At 47.7% G+C, this 17,101-nt stretch overlaps 1 pseudogene; it reads left to right on the top strand.

Moving 5' to 3' along the window:
• Window positions 1–14,810: 14,810 nt before the first annotated feature.
• LOC123999556 lies at window positions 14,811–16,804 on the top strand (annotated as a pseudogene).
• Window positions 16,805–17,101: the final 297 nt, after the last annotated feature.

The following is a 17,101-nucleotide window of genomic DNA, read 5'->3' on the forward strand; positions in this document are numbered from 1 at the left end:
CTTCTTACCTTTTTTTCCCTAGTCTCAGCAAGTTTTTGCCCACTCACCACCGCTCAAGTCTGATTCCACAGTCATGAGACCAAGTCGCCTTCCACCATTGTCACGGTGATAGCGGAAAATAATGGCCTTCAGGCCAAAGATGGTGGATAAATGAAGGTAGTTCACTCAGGCCTTTTACCACTGTCTGCCGAAGGGGGGGGGGTTCTCCATCAACACCAATGCGATAACGGTCTGCTTTGTCCTTGACTTCCATTGAAACAGAACCATTGAGGGAGTGAACATCTTGCTTCCTCTTCTGTCTGTGCTTGAGACTCCAGAATGCCGAGTCACAATGACAAGGCAGAAATACAGCCAGGGCAGAGCCTGAGTCAGTCCATACTGTAGTAGAACCAACAGGAGGTTATGACAGGAGAAAGAGTGGGAAGGAGGGAGACAAATAGGAATAGAGGGGGAGGGGGAAAGAGTACAGACTAAAAACGCTGTGTCACCCTTCAGATGAGTTCTGTAATGGTTAATTATTTATAGTATTACTATCACTTCTGTTTATAACTTTAACTTAAGAACATTCTTAGTTAGTACTGTAGCGAGCCGCACAGACAGCTGTGTGTTATGTGTTAGGCTAGGAGGTGGTTGTGTTGTACTGACCAGTACCCGGTGTTCGCGGGGTCCGACATGTCAATCAACCTGCTATCTGCCAATCACGGGAATGCCTGGAATGTTCTGATGCCGGGCATCCTGGTGGTTGGCGGAGTGGCGTGGAGGGGGGTTGGGCAGGGGGGTGGAGCATTGGAAGTTAAGACCAGGTTCAGCCTTTGTTCTCTCTCTCTTACGTCTGGGCTTCACAAGAGAAGGTCACGATTGGCTTGTGGGTTATCTGTCATCTATTTGGCGTGTGCTACGGCCCAAACAGTAGCCTGTGTAAAGTTGGTTTAATAAACCGTCAATTCGCAAACTCAAGCGTCTGTCTGGACAATTGTTCATTTATGATCTAGTCAGGTCATTACATTGGTGTCAGAAGTAAAAACGTTGATACAAGTTAGCCAGCTAGCTAGCTGACTTATGTGGCTAGCTACCGTAGGTGAGAACGGGGATTGAAAATGCTTCGAGGGAATCCGAAAGTGAAGGTGGAGGTAGGGGACGATTTTGGCCAAGGAGGTGCGTGTGAATGGACGTCGGGGGTTCTGTCTGAGGAGATCGCCAGGGCGTCGGAGAGCAGAGGCCGCTTGAGGTAGGACGTTAGAGCGATGGCGGCTGAAGCGGGCATGAGTGCTTCGTTGACTGTATTTCGCGCGGATTCTGGTGGGCGGACCGAAGTGGTGACGTCAACGCGGCGTGACGAGGAATCTGGAGCTCAGGATGTAAGCAAACATGGCGGCGCCCAGTTCCCGGCTGCGTCCGTATCTGTTAAGACCCCGAAGTATTCCGGTAAGGCGGATTGGGAAGCTTTTCATGCTCAGTTTGAACTGTTAGCTCATTTTAGGGGGTGGTCGGATGAAGAAAGGGCACTGCAGTTGGCTTTATGCCTCACGGATGAAGCTCTGGCCTGTTTGATATTGATTAGCCCCGAGGACAGGCATGATTATAGTGCTTTAATGGGAGCACTGAGGAGGCGCTATGGACAGTGTGTACAGCCCGGGCTACTGCGCTCCGAACTGAGTAATAGACGCAGGCAGCCTGGAGAGCCTCTACGGGTGCTAGCTAATGACATTGAGAGCCTCTCTCGGCGGGCATATGCTCACATGCCCCCCTCCGTGCAGAGCGAGCTAGCACGGGACCAGTTCATACAGGCGCTCTCTCCTACGGAGCTGCGCATACAGACCCAGCTGGCTCATCCTGAGTCATTGCAGACAGCCTTGGAGATGGCTTTGGAGAGGGAGCTGGTGTGGGCTGGGGCTTCAGCTGGGGCTTTGGTGGGGGTGCAGGGAGACACACCCTCTGTGCGAGCTGGGGGGCAGAGCAGCCCGGAGCCGGAAAAGCCTGCTTGGGTGGCCGAAATGACAAAACTCATTCGTGCTGTGTCGCTACAGGCGGCACGAAACACACGCCCTGGTCCCAGGGTCTGCTGGGGTTGTGGCCAGCCAGGCCATCTGCGCCGAGATTGCCCCATGTCCCCCAGAGCTCAGGGAAACGGCTCGGGGTCCGCATAGACCGGGTAGTGCGGACCCCTGGCTTTCTATCCCAACCACCATCATCTTCAGGAGGAGCCCACCGGCACAGACGGGAAAGCAAGGCTCCACTTCCCCCAGAAGCAGACGAGGGCAAGCGGATGGAGCCTGTTGTTGTGGTGGGCTGGACCTGTGTTGGGGACTTTTGTCATGTCCCTGTCACTGTGGAGGGGGTGCCCTGCTCCGCCCTGGTGGACACTGGGTCCACAGTAACCCTGGTGAGGCCAGATATTGTGCCAGGTTGGACTCAGTGTGAGCCTACAACTGTGCAGCTCCGCACAGTCACAGGTGAGCTGGCACCCATGAAAGGGAAGGGAATAATGATTCTGACAGTAGGGGGCAGGACTGTGCGTCATCCTGTGTGGGTGGCGGCTGTGCAGGACCCTTGTATCCTGGGGTTGGACTTTCTTAGGAGCACAGGCTGCCAGTTAGACCTAAATAGGGGCACACTGAGCTTCCAGGGAGGGACGGAAGTCACCATGGCCCCCCCTAATGTCACATTCACTCAACCCAACAAACCCTTTACTCCAACAGTTAAAGCAGCATAGACTCATGGCTGCGCCCCCTCCCCCACAGCTGTGTGTGACTTTTCCCCAGTCCCCCTGTCACCTACGGCGGTGTGTTACATTCCCCCAGCTACCTCCATGACACAGCCCTCTGTGAGACCGGGCCGCACCCCCCCAGCCCAGCTACCCCAGATGGGAGAGGAGAGGACACTGTCTGCAGTGAGGGAGATATGGGGGAGGAACTGTGTTGGTCTTGACCCCGAGCAGCAGGAACAGTTGTGGCAGTTGCTGTTTGAATTCAGAGACAGCTTTGCGTTGAGTGAGGAAGAGGTGGGTCAGACTCATCTGGTGCAGCATGAGATCGACACAGGTGATGCTCGACCCATCAAGATGCGTCCCCGCCGTATCCCGCTGGCACGCCAGGAGGCGGCAGACAAGGCTGTGTTGGAGATGCAGCGGGCAGACTTCATTGAGCCCTCAGACAGCCCCTGGGCGGCGCCAGTCGTCATGGTTCCGAAGAAGGGGGGCAAGCTGAGGTTCTGTGCGGACTACAGGCGGCTGAATGAGGTAACCAGGAAGGACTCATACCCCATACCACGTATCGATGAGTCGCTGGACCTGGTTAGGGGGTCCTCCTGGTTCTCCTCACTAGACCGCCGCAGTGGCTACTGGCAGGTGCCCCTCTCCCCAGAGGCCAGAGCCAAAACTGCGTTCTCCACTAACAGAGGACACTGGCAGTTCAAGGTCCTGTGCTTTGGCCTGTGCAACGCTCCAGCTACTTTTGAGCGTTTGATGGACAGGGTGCTGGATGGCATCCCCCGACAGCAGTGTCTGGTATACCTCGATGACATCCTGGCCCATGGCAGCTCCTTCCAGTCAGCCCTGGGGGCGCTACGGCGTGTGCTGGAGAGGGTGGCTGCCGCAGGTCTGAAGCTCCACTCCGAGAAGTGCCACTTCATGAGGAGAGAGGTGTCCTTCTTGGGCCACCGAGTGGGGAAGGAGGGGATCAGCACCATGGAGGACAAGGTAGGGGCTGTCAGAGACTGGCCCACCCCCACCGACCAGCGTCAGCTGAAGAGCTTCCTGGGCCTGGCCTCGTACTACAGGAGGTTTGTACGGGGCTTCTCAAGCGTTGCTGCTCCACTGAACCACCTGCTGCCGAAGGACAAGGCTTTCACTTGGACAGTGGAGTGTGAGGAGGCGTTCAACACCCTCAAACGTGCACTGATCGAGGCCCCCGTGCTCGCCCCCCCTGACCTCACCTTGCCATTTATCCTGGACACAGACGCGAGCAATGTGGGCATGGGTGGGGTGCTGGCCCAGGTGGGGCCAGAGGGGGAGAGAGTGGTGGCGTACTTCAGCAAAACATTTGACAAACATGAGCGCCGCTACTGTGTCACCCGGCGGGAGCTCTTGGCTGTTGTGGCTTCCGTCAAACACTTCAAGTACTACCTGGGTGGTCTGCCCTTTACTGTAAGGACTGACCACTCTGCTCTCCAGTGGCTCATGTCTTTCAGAGAGCCAGAGGGGCAGGTGGCACGCTGGTTGGAGGAACTTCAGCCGTATGACTTCACGGTGGTGCACAGGGCAGGGGCACGCCACTCCAACGCCGACGCCATGTCCCGTCGGCCCTGTACTGCAGACGGCTGCCGCCACTGTGAACGGAGAGAGGGACGGGAGAGAGAGCTGCGGGCAGAGGAGGGTGTCTGTGCCACAGTGTGTCGGGCGAGCGGGCCTGTCTGCTGTGAGCTGCAGACTGTCGACGTGGCTGAATGGCGGCAGCAGCAGGGACGGGACACAGACCTACAGCCAGTGCTACAGTGGGTAGAGGCGCAGGTGAGGCCACCATGGGAAGAGGTGACAGCGCTTCACTCGCGACCAAAGGGTTGTGGTCGAAGTTTGAGAGACTGCGGCTGGCTGAGGGCGTGCTACAGCGGGCATGGAAGGAGTCAGCTACGGGAGAGGAGAGGTGGCAGGTGGTGGTCCCAAAAGCATTGCGGGAGGCTGTGCTCCAGAGTACTCATGGGGGGTGGGGACTGGACACTTTGGGGTCACAAAAACACTGCGCCGTCTCCGTCAGGGCTTCTACTGGGGGCAGCACAAGAGGGATGTGGAGGACTTTTGTCGCCGCTGTGACAACTGCACAGCGAGAAAGGGCCCCCCAGGCCGCTCTCATGCTCAGCTCCAACAGTTCCCAGTGGGGGCTCCCATGGAGAGGGTGGGAGTGGATGTAGTTGGGCCGTTCCCCACCACAGACAGTGGAAACCGCTGGGTGCTCAGGGCCATGGACTATTTCACAAAATGGCCCGAGGCCTATGCTCTGCCTGACCAGGAGGCAGAGACCATCGTCGACGCCCTGACAGCGGGGATGTTCAGCAGGTTTGGAGCTGCAGAGTCCATCCACAGCGACCAAGGCAGAAACTTTGAGTCCCGTGTGTTCGCCACCATGTGTGAGAGGCTGGGTATGCACAAGACCCGCACTACCCCTCTCCATCCTCAAAGTGATGGCCTTGTGGAGCGCTTCAACAAAACGCTTGGACAGCAGCTGGCCATCGTCTCTTCCAAACACCAGCGTGACTGGGACAAGCACCTGCCTATGGTCCTCATGGCATGCCGCTCCGCTGTCCAAGACTCCACCTCCTGCACGCCTGCCCTCCTCATGCTGGGGAGAGAGATCCGCACCCCTGCGGAGATGGCGTTTGGTCGGCCCCTGGATAGCCCTCATGTTCCTCCGGGGCCGGAGTATGCCCGGAGACTCCAGGACCGCCTGGAGACAGCCCACACCTTCGCCAGAGAACAGCTGGTGAATGCAGGTGTGAGGCAGAAAAGGAACTATGACGTGCACACCCGGGGAAGGCACTTTGTGGCTGGGGAGCTGGTCTGGGTCTACAGCCCCCTAAGGAAAAAAGGCAGATGCCCCAAGTTGGACAGTCACTGGGTGGGACCCTGCAGTGTCCTGGAGAGGGTAGGGGAGGTTGTGTACCGGGTGCAGCTTCCTCCCAGGGGGAGAAAGGTGGCACTGTACCGGGACAGGTTAGCCCCATACAGAGGGGCCTCTTCTCCCCAAACCCCAGGAACCCCCAAAATTCCCCTCTCTGGCAATGACATTCTCCAGGCACCCACCCTCAGGTGCCGCAAACAAGGCTCCAGACAGCCCACTCCCCCGGTCTCCCCCCCTGTGTCACCGAGTGGTTCCCCAGAGCCACGGACTGTATTACCCGTTCCCGCTTCCTTGTCCCCCATATCCCTGCCTTCATCCCCTGGTTCCCAGAGGGGCACTCTGCGACCATCACGGCCACGCAGGCAAAGGAGACCTCCGGGTCGCTTCAGAGACTTTGTTTGTTCCCTCGGGGACGAGGGACTTTGTGGGGGGGGGGGGCTGTGTAGCGACCCGCACAGACAGCTGTGTGTTATGTGTTAGGCTAGGAGGTGGTTGTGTTGTACTGACCAGTACCCGGTGTTCGCGGGGTCCGACATGGCAATCAACCTGCTATCTGCCAATCACGGGAATGCCTGGAATGTTCTGATGCCGGGCATCCTGGTGGTTGGCGGAGAGGCGTGGAGGGGGATTGGGCAGGGGGTGGAGCATTGGAAGTTAAGACCAGGTTCAGCCTTTGTTCTCTCTCTCTTACGTCTGGGTTTCACAAGAGAAGGTCACGATTGGCTTGTGGGTTATCTGTCATCTATTTGGCGTGTGCTACGGCCCAAATAGTAGCCTGTGTAAAGTTGGTTTAATAAACCGTCAATTCGCAAACTCAAGCCTCTGTCTGGACAATTGTTCATTTATGATCTAGTCAGGTCATTACAGTACGATTAATTTGTAATGCTAAGAGATGGATAAAAATGTACAGGGTGGGTACCTGGAGGAAAAAAGGGGAGGGTCATGCTTTTTCAAATTCAGTCAAGAGGAGGGTTTACTATTTTTTTAAATCTAGTGCAGGGGAGAGTCTTGTAATTTGAAATTCTCTGTTGGGCGGGAAATATGAAGTGTGCCTATAGGTTATTTAGCGTGGTCTCAATCAAATGATTCATAGCCTATAGGCTACAGGCTACGAAGTGCATCCTCAAAGAAGCACAGAGAAAAGTTATATTTCTAAGATAGCTGCTGGGATAGCGTAAATAAAACTAGACTGCATTACATACTGCAACAGATATTCCAACCCTGAGGCCTGCTCTGCCCTTGCTGATCAAAACCCGGGTTTTTTGCTGCCTAACCAATGCTGTGCTGTGTAGGCCTACAGTGGCAGTTCAGGAGGAGAGTCAAAGAATTCCTCAGAAAATAATTTTTGATTAAGGCCTTGTCCAAAAAAATGCAACATCTTGCGCGTAGACTAGGCTATAGCCTATGTTCTGTTCCGTTTAAGAAGGAGAGCATTTGAGGACCGGAGTTTAACTTTGATAGCTTGCTACTACTATAATTGATTTGAAGAAAAACAATATGTTTCTTGCCCATGATGTATTTATCCAAGTTATTGACATCACAATAAGCCAGATTTGAGTTACTTACATTGTGGTGCAGAAACTTGAAGCAGCAGTCACGGCACAATCAATTGGAAATGGACAGCTGATGGTGCAGAACGTTGGCAAATTGGAATATGAATAATTCATTTAAACCTTCTTCATTTAATTAGACTTTACTAACAACAAGAGGGCTTTGTGTTGGAGCCTATTTCTTCATTTCTGTTGAAGAAATAAGAGGTAGCTCTACCTGTTTGACTGACAGAATTAGGCTATAGGCTGCTATATCCATAGATTTGTCATTCAATTCCTCCACCCACCATGCACTCTTTAAATATCCTCCCTCCATGTCAGTGAAGGGCTGTTAAGTTAAAACCAGTACTGGAATTGAGGGGGTATGAGAGGGTATGACATAGGCCTACCTTTTATTGAAGAAAAAGTCAAAAAGCACAGGCCTACCTATTGTTATCTTAAGATTTAGAATAAAATAAAACAGATCCAGTTACAGACAGTGATGTATAACAGCACTTTGGTCCGTTATGATTTATGCTTAAAACAAGCTGAAAATACCCTGGAAAGACATGACTGCATAGGGGAATATCATCGTTTATTTTCTTTGACATTCAGAGTCTGAGCTACAATCTTCTATAGCAGAGAAGGCAAAAAATGTCATTTGCTTGGGAAGGAATCTAATTATGTTCCTTTAGATTGATTAAGCTATTTACTTTCTGTACAAAATATGTTTAAACCCAAACAGCTTTTAGGGAAACCCTTGTGACCTTCTGTTGTTAAAGAAGAGTAGACATCTGTTGAATCTTACATTTTTCTGAGTCGGTAGACCTACTGTCTGGGGTGGAACGGTAGGCCTAACTTTTGAAAGTGCCAAGCTCAGATTCCTAACAGGGACAGTTTCATTGCAAACAAGACACACTGATTTGGCATTGGAGAAATATGATAAGATCAGTGGCGATTTCAGCATGTAAATGTTGGTGGGGAAAAAATGTATTTGCATTCCAGCAAAGCAACTACACCACACCACACCACACAACACATGTATTGCACTTTCACGGTGCCCAAACTGTTAGGGCTTACATAAAGCTGTTCCAACAGCAGGCTCAACACCTTACTACTGCTACACCTGGCAGCAATACAGTTCATTCAGCCTCAATTACTGCCTTTAAAAAAAACACATATTTGATATGGCTGATTTGCCATATCAATTGTTTCTACTGACAATTGAAAAGTACAAATTATAGCATAAGGGTACGATGAGCAGACAAGAGGCAATCCGTAATTTCGATTAAGACATTAATGTGAGAGGTATGACGAACATAGTCAATATAACTATTTGTTCAGCACTTTTGAAATGTACAGCGACAGAATTCAGATCATGGGCCATTCTTACAGTATTCTCCCTGTGCACCAAGTCAGAACCATAGGATAAATAAAGGGGACATATAAGCAGACAATGAAAGCTCTGACAATATTTGATGATGACATGTCTCTAAAACAGGCTGTAGGCTACATGTGCACCACCAAGTCAGAACAGTAGGCTAAGTTATGAGGGGGAAAAGGACCCAATTATTAGCGGAAAAGACATGGGCTACTAACAGCTTACTACACAACATACACTTGGTATTAACTTCTTAGCTACAATATGTATATCTTCCTGGCATATTACATAGTACATATTACAGACATATTACATACATAATTTATGCCTTTCTGGACTCACCTGTTTGTGATGTGCTCACATGAATGGGAAGGTGGAGCGGCGGTCCTTCGTTGGAGAAATTTGTCATCAAATTCTGGCATTCTCTGGATTGATGGTGCTTTCAACACAGAGAAATCTACATCAAAAAAAGGTTGAATCATGAAGTCAGTGATCTTCAGGTTGAAATCAAGATATGGGTGGCCTGTGAAGCACAATCCAGCTACGCTTGGAAGATGCAAGTCTACACAGGGAAGCCGACCAGTGGGGGCCCAGAGAAGAACCAGGGGATGGGGGTTGTGCTTGATGTGACAGATGAACTAAGGTGGCACAATGTCACGTGTGACAATTTCCTCACCTCTTATGTACTCAGGCAGCAGCTCATGAAGAGGAAGATCACCGTTGTTGGCACAATTACAAAGAACAAGCCTGAGCTCCACCTGCTATCCTTGCAATAAAGGGGGAGATAGGCCTTCTCTTCAAAGGTTGCCTAAACCCCCACTACCACTCTAAAATTGTGGTCCTCCTGAGCACACTGCAAAAGACGGCTGAGATCAGTGATCGTGAGAACAGGAAGCCAGCCATCATCCTGGACCTCAATCACAACAAAGGATGCGTGGACAACCTGGGCAAGGTGATTGGAACTTACAGCTGCAAGAGGATGACAGCCTGCTGGCCCCTGGTAATTTTCCATCACATCATTGATGTGTCCTCATACATTGCCTTCGTAATACGGAACAAGATCAACCCTACCTGGATGCCTGATAAGCAGAACAAGAGGAGGGTGTTCCTGGAGCACCTGGGAAAGGCACCTGTAACCCACACAATCAAAGAAGGGAGTGGCTCCCCCGCACAGCAGTCTCTGCAGAGCTTGTGACAGCTGTTCAGGGGGCTGAATCTTGTACTGATCCACCTGAGGCTGCAGTTGGGCCAGGCAAGAGGAGGAGATGCCAATTCTGCCCGCCAAAGAAGGACTGTAGAACAAATAGTATGTGCTGATTAAATTCAGTCTTTCTGCTGTGTGAAGAGGGAATACCCAGATATTCACAAAGTTTGTGACACATGACAGGTTGTTCCTTTGGCAGTGATTACAGCCTCAAGTCTTCTTGGGTGTGACGCTACAAGCTTTGCACAGCTGTATTTGGGGTGTTTCTCGAAATCTTCTCTGCAGATCCTCTCAAGCTCTGTCAGGTTGGATGGGGAACGTCACTGCACAGCTATTTTCAGGTCTCCAGAGATGTTAGATCGGGTTCGGGTCTGGGCTCTGGCTTGGCCACTCAAGGACATTCAGATACTTGTCCCGAAGCCACTAATGCGTTGTCTTGGCTGTGTGCTTAGGGTCGTTGTCCTGTTGGAAGTTGAACCTTCGCCCTAATCTGAGGACCTGAGTGCTCTGGAGTAGGTTTTCATCAAGGATCTCTCTGTACTTTGCTCCGTTAAGCTTTCCCTCGATCCTGACTAGTGTCCCAGTCCCTGCCGCTGAAAAACATCCTCACAGCATAATGTTGCCACCATCATCATCATCATCATCATGATTCACCGTAGGGATTGTGCCAGGTTTCCTCCATGACACTTGGCATTCAGGCCAAAGACTTCAATCTTGGTTTCATCAGACCAGAGAATCTTATTTGTCATGGTCTAAGTGTCACGCCCTGATCTGTTTCACCTGTCCTTGTGATTGTCTCCACCCCCTCCAGGTGTCAATTATTTTCCCCGGTGTATTTATCCCTGTGTTTCCCCGTCTCTCTGTGTCAGTTCGCCTTGTCAAGTCAACCAGTGTGTTTAACTGTCAGGAGAATTTTCAATCCCAAATGATAATAACTAACAATCAATAAACTTTGCCCAATCCCCGAGATTTGTAAGACCCTGGGTTTAATGATAATTAGGCAAAGACTCAGCTAATGCAAAAGGTCTGTACAGTTTATCCAGAGAATGTTCTGAAATCAAAATGCAAACACAGTCTTTATAACACACACACAAACAAGTTCATATCTTAAGCTACGCCTTGCTCAGACAGTCAATGTTTTTTCCACTATACAGACACATTGTTTATTTAATCTGCAACATGTTTCATTAATTTTCTGCAAGCCTAACAGTTTCTCCCCTCCAAGGGTGGAGACAGAATGTCCTGTAAAGGAACACAGTAGTACAACTTGTCTGTCAATAGCTTCTCTTATCATGTGTTTCCCACTTGCACCCTGCTTACATACTAAAAAAGAGCAAAAGGTCCTTGTTCTAATTCGGACTAAAATTACACCCATCATCAGATTATAGTGTCATGTATTGTATTGTCATGTCTTGTCCCTGTGCTTTCTCTTCTCTTCGTTTCCCCCTGCTGGTCTTATTAGGTTTCTTTCTCTCTCTCTATTCCTCTCTCTCTCTATCGTTCCTGCTCCCAGCTGTTCCTCATTCTCCTAACGACCTCGTTTACTCTTTCACACCTGTCCCCTATTTTGCCCTCTGATTAAGTCTCTATTTCTCTCTCTGTTTCTGCTTCTGTCCTTGTCGGATTCTTGTTTGCTGTTTGCTTTGCTTTTGTTCCGTCCAGTTGTATTCTGCCTCGTCATCAGATACTACGTGTGAGCAGGTGTCTCTATCCTCTACGGCCCGCGCCTACCCGAAGGGACCTGCAGTCTGTTGCCGCTAGCCCTGCAACTCTCCTCAACAACTAGAAGGGGGACTCTCCTGTTAAACTAGAGGATTTGTGTTTTCACTGTTTGGACTTCCCCTGTAATGATTGAGGATTTATGTTTTCCCTGTTTGGACATTAAAAGACTCTGTTTCCGTTATATCGCTTGTGGGTCCTCACTCACCTGCATAACATATAGTTTTATGATTCTAATAAATTTCATACAATTATATGGTTTCAGGGTGGACTATTTTAATCATTACCTTTAAGCATATAATTCCCTTATCATTAACCCGTGCCCCTGCTTTTTCTTAGCTCTGTTTTGCTTGTCCACACGGTTTTGACCCTTGCCTGCCCTGACTGTGAACCCGCCTGCCCTGACCATACTGCCTGCCCTGACCTCGAGCCTGCCTGCCACTCTGTACCTCCTGGACTCTGACCTTGTTATGATCTTTTTGCCTGTCCATGAACAATATCTTGCCTGCCCCTTGGATACTAATAAATATCAGAGACTCAAAAAACCTGCCTCCCGTGTCTGCATCTAGGTCTCGCCCTGTGCCCTTAAACTGAGAGTCCTTTAGGTGCCTTTTGGCAAACTAAAACTCAAAGGCTGTCAAGTGCCTTTTACTGAGAAGTTGCTTCCGTCTGGCCACTCTACCATAAAGGCTTGATTGATGGAGTGCTGCCGAGATGGTTGTCCTTGTGGAAGGTTCTCCCATCTATACAGAGGAACTAGCCCCCTTAAGATTGATTTAGTTGTTGTTGTCAATATTCTGAACAAATATTGTAATCACTGTTCTGCAACATATGCTTCAACAATTAATGTATTTGCTGTGCTAGACCTAAGGGATAATGTTAGCTTTATAATAGTTATTTCATGTTCAAAATCTAGAAAACCATGCCAGATTGCTAGCTAAATTAGCCCTGGAGCATTTAATATGGCAATAAAACAAAACAAAAATGTTTGGAGATGTGTATTACACATTTATGAATAATCTAATGTTAGCATTAAATAATCAAGGACTTTAAACACTTGTTTTACAACTAAATTGACCATATCCACTTAGTTGCATTTAATGAAAAAATAGGAGGTTGTTCCTTTACATGGTGTTAATAGCTGATACTTTGGTGTGTCAAAATATAATCTTAACATTTAGTTAAAATTAAGACAAATATTTGTAGAAAAAAGTTGATTGTCCCATCTTTTAAGAATCCCTGAGCTCTAAAACAGCAAAAATCCTCTCTGCCAGTTGCAAGTGGTTCTAGAAATACCAGAGAAAACACAGATAGATAGAAAATAAAAATGTATTTCTTAGTTTTCTCTGGTGTTTGTGCATTTGCCTGTTGCCTTTTCTTTGTGCACTTGCCTGTTTCCTTTTCTTTGCAGGTTTTGCCTTACGGGGTCGGGGACATCTCCCTAAAAACTGGGACATTTCCAGGGACAGCTCCAACCGGGGACAGGCCACCAAAAACGGGGACGTCTGGTCACCCTACTTTAGTTGAGCTTACTAGCGCTTCGCCTGTCTACCGGAAGCTGTTGCTTTGCAACCTCTTGCTAGCTTGTTAGCATAACAAATGACTAGCTAGACATCATACGATTTCGGATGTGTTGGTAAATTCAATCTGGAGTGCGCTCTGGGCATTCGTAAATTCAGAGCATTGTCCGTTTGGAAATTCAAAGCGTTTCGCATTCGGAGCGTTCAGAGCCCACACTGGACACTCTGGCCGAGGAGTAGGGTTGATCCGAGCGTTTTGACCTCACAACGGCAATTAAGCACCCAAGCTAACTGGCTATCTTTGGCTAGCTTGCTAGCTACTTCCAGACACAAATGAGAGAACACCTCACTCTGACCATTTTACTCACCCTAGCAGAGCTGGCTATGCTGTTTTCATGTTATCCAGAGCTTTGGTGACTGTAACTGTGTTTCTGGCAACAATTTAATTATGCTTTTTTGCAGACGTTTACTGATACCGGTTATATTCAACGGGTGTTACGGTTGTAAAATGAATCAATGAATCTGTTCTTTGGCACACAGTGCTCTGAAATCAGAGTAGATAGCCAGAGTGAATTAACAATGTTCATTGAGAACGCACAATGACTATACCGCTTAGCTAAGCCTGATGTATAAATAGCCAACTAAATTTGTGTTTGGTAGCTAGCTAACATAATGGTACATTCTGCTGCAATGATATGCTACGCGTTTCGTAAGGATAGCGTAGCAAAGAAACTTAACTTATTTGTCATAATTAGTTATAGCACTGAAATTGTATCCGCTCTCGTCTCACTTCGGCACCATATTTTCTGCCATTTTCTTAAAATGTTATGAAGCCACGCCTGTTGTCTGAAGAATTGCATTATGGGCCCTGAAAGCACGGAAATAATGTCCACTGCTTGAAAACTTCGTATTTTGCCTAATCTGGCATACTAACTATATCCATACTATGACCAGTAAACATACTATATACTATATACACTTATATACACTTACTATATACACTTACATCACAAGTAGTATGGTTAGATGTATGTAGCTACTGATTTTGTGTAGTTATTTCTAGGCTATTGTAATCAACTTTGATATACCATTTGACAACAACAATATGTCATTTGAAACCGAAAGGTGTATCATCAAATACCATTTCTACAAAAGCCAGCCTTTCTTTCTCTGTCCGCTACTGTATTCCCATACCTCATACTGAAAATTGAATTTATGTTTTTTTTAAATGTGATAAACCCAAAAATTTTCTTTTGACTGCATTCTGGAAAAGGTCAATAATTAAGCTTCATGTGTTATTGAAACATGTGCTCTTAGAGAATGAAACAGAAGTTTACAGACCTGTGTCTTAAAGTTCAATTCCTTATATATCCTAAATCAAATATAGACACAGACTATTTCTCAATTAGCCTAACATTAGAATGGATTTTCCAAGTCTTCCAATTGTATTCTAAGGATATAACAAACACACACATTTTTCAACAATAACCGCTGTTGTTCGACCTGCACTGTAGCATTGCTTTTGGTTGATACTACTGCTTTAGATGTGGATGCATGTGGCATTCCGGAATCTTTGAGAAAAAAATATGTTTAGTTGTGCGTGTTGTTCACACGAATACCTGCCCTCTCATTGGCTAGAATGGTCCCACCTGATCTTGCCTGTCTTCATTCGTTGAGCACATGTATTTCCATTGTTAGAGTGGTCACTCGGCTCTCTTGTCAATATAAAAAGTAATCTTTGCTTTAGGGGATGTGTATGAGTGGGCTCGTCTTTAAATGACCCGCCTAGTTCCTGTTGAAATTCTAAAGTTGATTGGCTACGCTCTGTGAGGGTGGATTCCACTGACGCATTCCGTTTGGAACAATAAATAGAGCGAACAAGGCTCCTTCCAGTTCACAAGTCTGCGAAGACGCATGAAGAAGTTCTTGCTTCAACAGTGATTGAACGGAACTCATCTGCCTTCGTCCCGCATAATAGAACATTCCTGGTTGTTGACATAGTACTTACTTGAACTGTAATAGCAAAATAGTCGAAGAAACTCTATTTTTGTACCGTTCATTTGGATATTAAAGAAAATCTGCCAAAATGGAGTCTCAGATCCGCCAGAACTATCACCACGATTGCGAAGCTGCTATCAACCGGATGATCAACTTGGAGATGTTTGCCTCCTACACCTACACTTCAATGGTAAGGAGTTTACCAAGGTGACCGTTTTGTTTTACCTTTATTATTCGTAGGCCTAAATGCCTCACCTTTTTATTATGTTGGTCTAGATAATTAATAGCCAAGAAATTCCGTGAAGTGCATATTTGTTTTTTTCAAATGAAGCCGGGAATCTATCCTGTCTTGGGCAGAGCGCGTAACAACTCCTTGGCAGGTTAATCGGTAGATTACCAAGTAGACTACAGACTAGATTGAGTCATGCCTTTGTCATAAAGTTTAGTTGCCACAACGAATACAACGCCCAGTCACGTTTGGCATGTTCTTTTTATATTTTTCTAACCTTAGTTTTATGTTTATCCACCCAGGGTTTCTATTTCTCCCGTGACGATGTGGCTCTGCCTGGTTTTCGCATTTCTTCAAGGAGAACAGCGACGAGGAGCGGGAGCACGCCGACAAGCTACTCTCCTTCCAGAACAAGCGAGGTGGACGCATTTTACTCCAGGACATCAAGGTGAGCGCCTGAGCGTCGAAAAACACATTTAGATTGTAGACCGATAAATGTCTTTACCACTTGTACACTCTCCTCCACGGAGTAAGTTGATCTAGAGAACCTGTAGTCCTGAACATACTGCCTCTAACCACTGAACTGAAAGTGTAAGGGGTGTAACTAAACTTTATCCTAACCTTAACATCTGCTAGTAGTCTAGTCATTAACATTTTCTGTGTTCACTCTGTCTTGTGTAGAAGCCAGAACGTGATGAGTGGGGCAATGGGCTGGAGGCAATGCAGTGTGCTCTGCAGCTGGAGAAGAATGTGAACCAGGCCCTGCTGGACCTGCACAAGATTGCCTCTGACAAGGTTGACCCCCATGTAAGTTATGGTGGAACCACATGTATGTATCACATAGAATACAGGAGATCAGGTTGTATCTCTGCTAATTAATGACATGATTGTGACCTGCTTAACATGCACACAATAGTCCACAGATGCACACTATGCCGTTAATGCATACGTTTGCAAAAGGTGCAGCAGGTTGTCTAGTGGTTAGAGCTTTGGGCCAGTAACAGAGGTTGCTGGTTTGAATCCCGGAGCTGAGAAGGTAAAAATGTTCCGCCCCTGAACGAGGCAGTTAACCCACTGGCATCCTAATGTGGAACAATGTAGATAAGGAGTGTTTCTAAACTGACTTGCCTTGTTAAATAATAAACTGCAGAATCTCATCTTCCCTGAGTCCATTACCACCAGGCTCTTGTGTGTCACTATCTACAATGGTCTGTATTCGTTCTCTTGTCTGACCTGTGTTTTCCCTCTGTAGCTGTGTGACTTCCTGGAGACTCATTACCTGAATGAGCAGGTGGAGGCCATTAAGAAGCTGGGAGACCACATCACCAACCTCACCAAGATGGATGCTGTCAAAAACAAGATGGCAGAGTACCTGTTTGACAAGCACACCCTGGGAGGCCAGAGCTAAACCACTTCCATCCCCAGGCTACGGCCTCCAGCCTCAGAGCAGGACTCCTTGGTTCTCTGATAAAGCCAGGAGGATCTGCTTTTATAGGGAGGGGAGTGTTAAACTGGTGAATTGCAACACTGCTGTGACATTGATGTTTCTGTTCACAACACTACTGTATTGGAGGCAAGGCTTCTTGTAAAACAATAAAAAAATATCACTGAAGTTTGTTGCTGTTTTCTAAGTGTTGACCTGTAGTAATGGATGTGGCATCAGTCTATTGAGGTGCTTTGCTCTTTTACTGAGCATCTTCATACAGTGATAAATACTGACTATTGTAGACTTACTAGTGGCTGAGGGTCATAACAATAGGAGAAGCTTAACATGAGTTTCAAAAGGATGTAACCTCTGACCACAGAGGGTGTCCTTTACCGTATCTTGTAATAGTGCCATGTCAATTAAGGACCCAGCTGTCAACTCTAGCGCTGTAGGAGTATAATTGTTACCTACAATTGATGTAGA

Source organism: Oncorhynchus gorbuscha, linkage group LG16 (genome assembly GCF_021184085.1).
Source record: "Oncorhynchus gorbuscha isolate QuinsamMale2020 ecotype Even-year linkage group LG16, OgorEven_v1.0, whole genome shotgun sequence".
Lineage (NCBI taxonomy): Eukaryota > Metazoa > Chordata > Actinopteri > Salmoniformes > Salmonidae > Oncorhynchus > Oncorhynchus gorbuscha.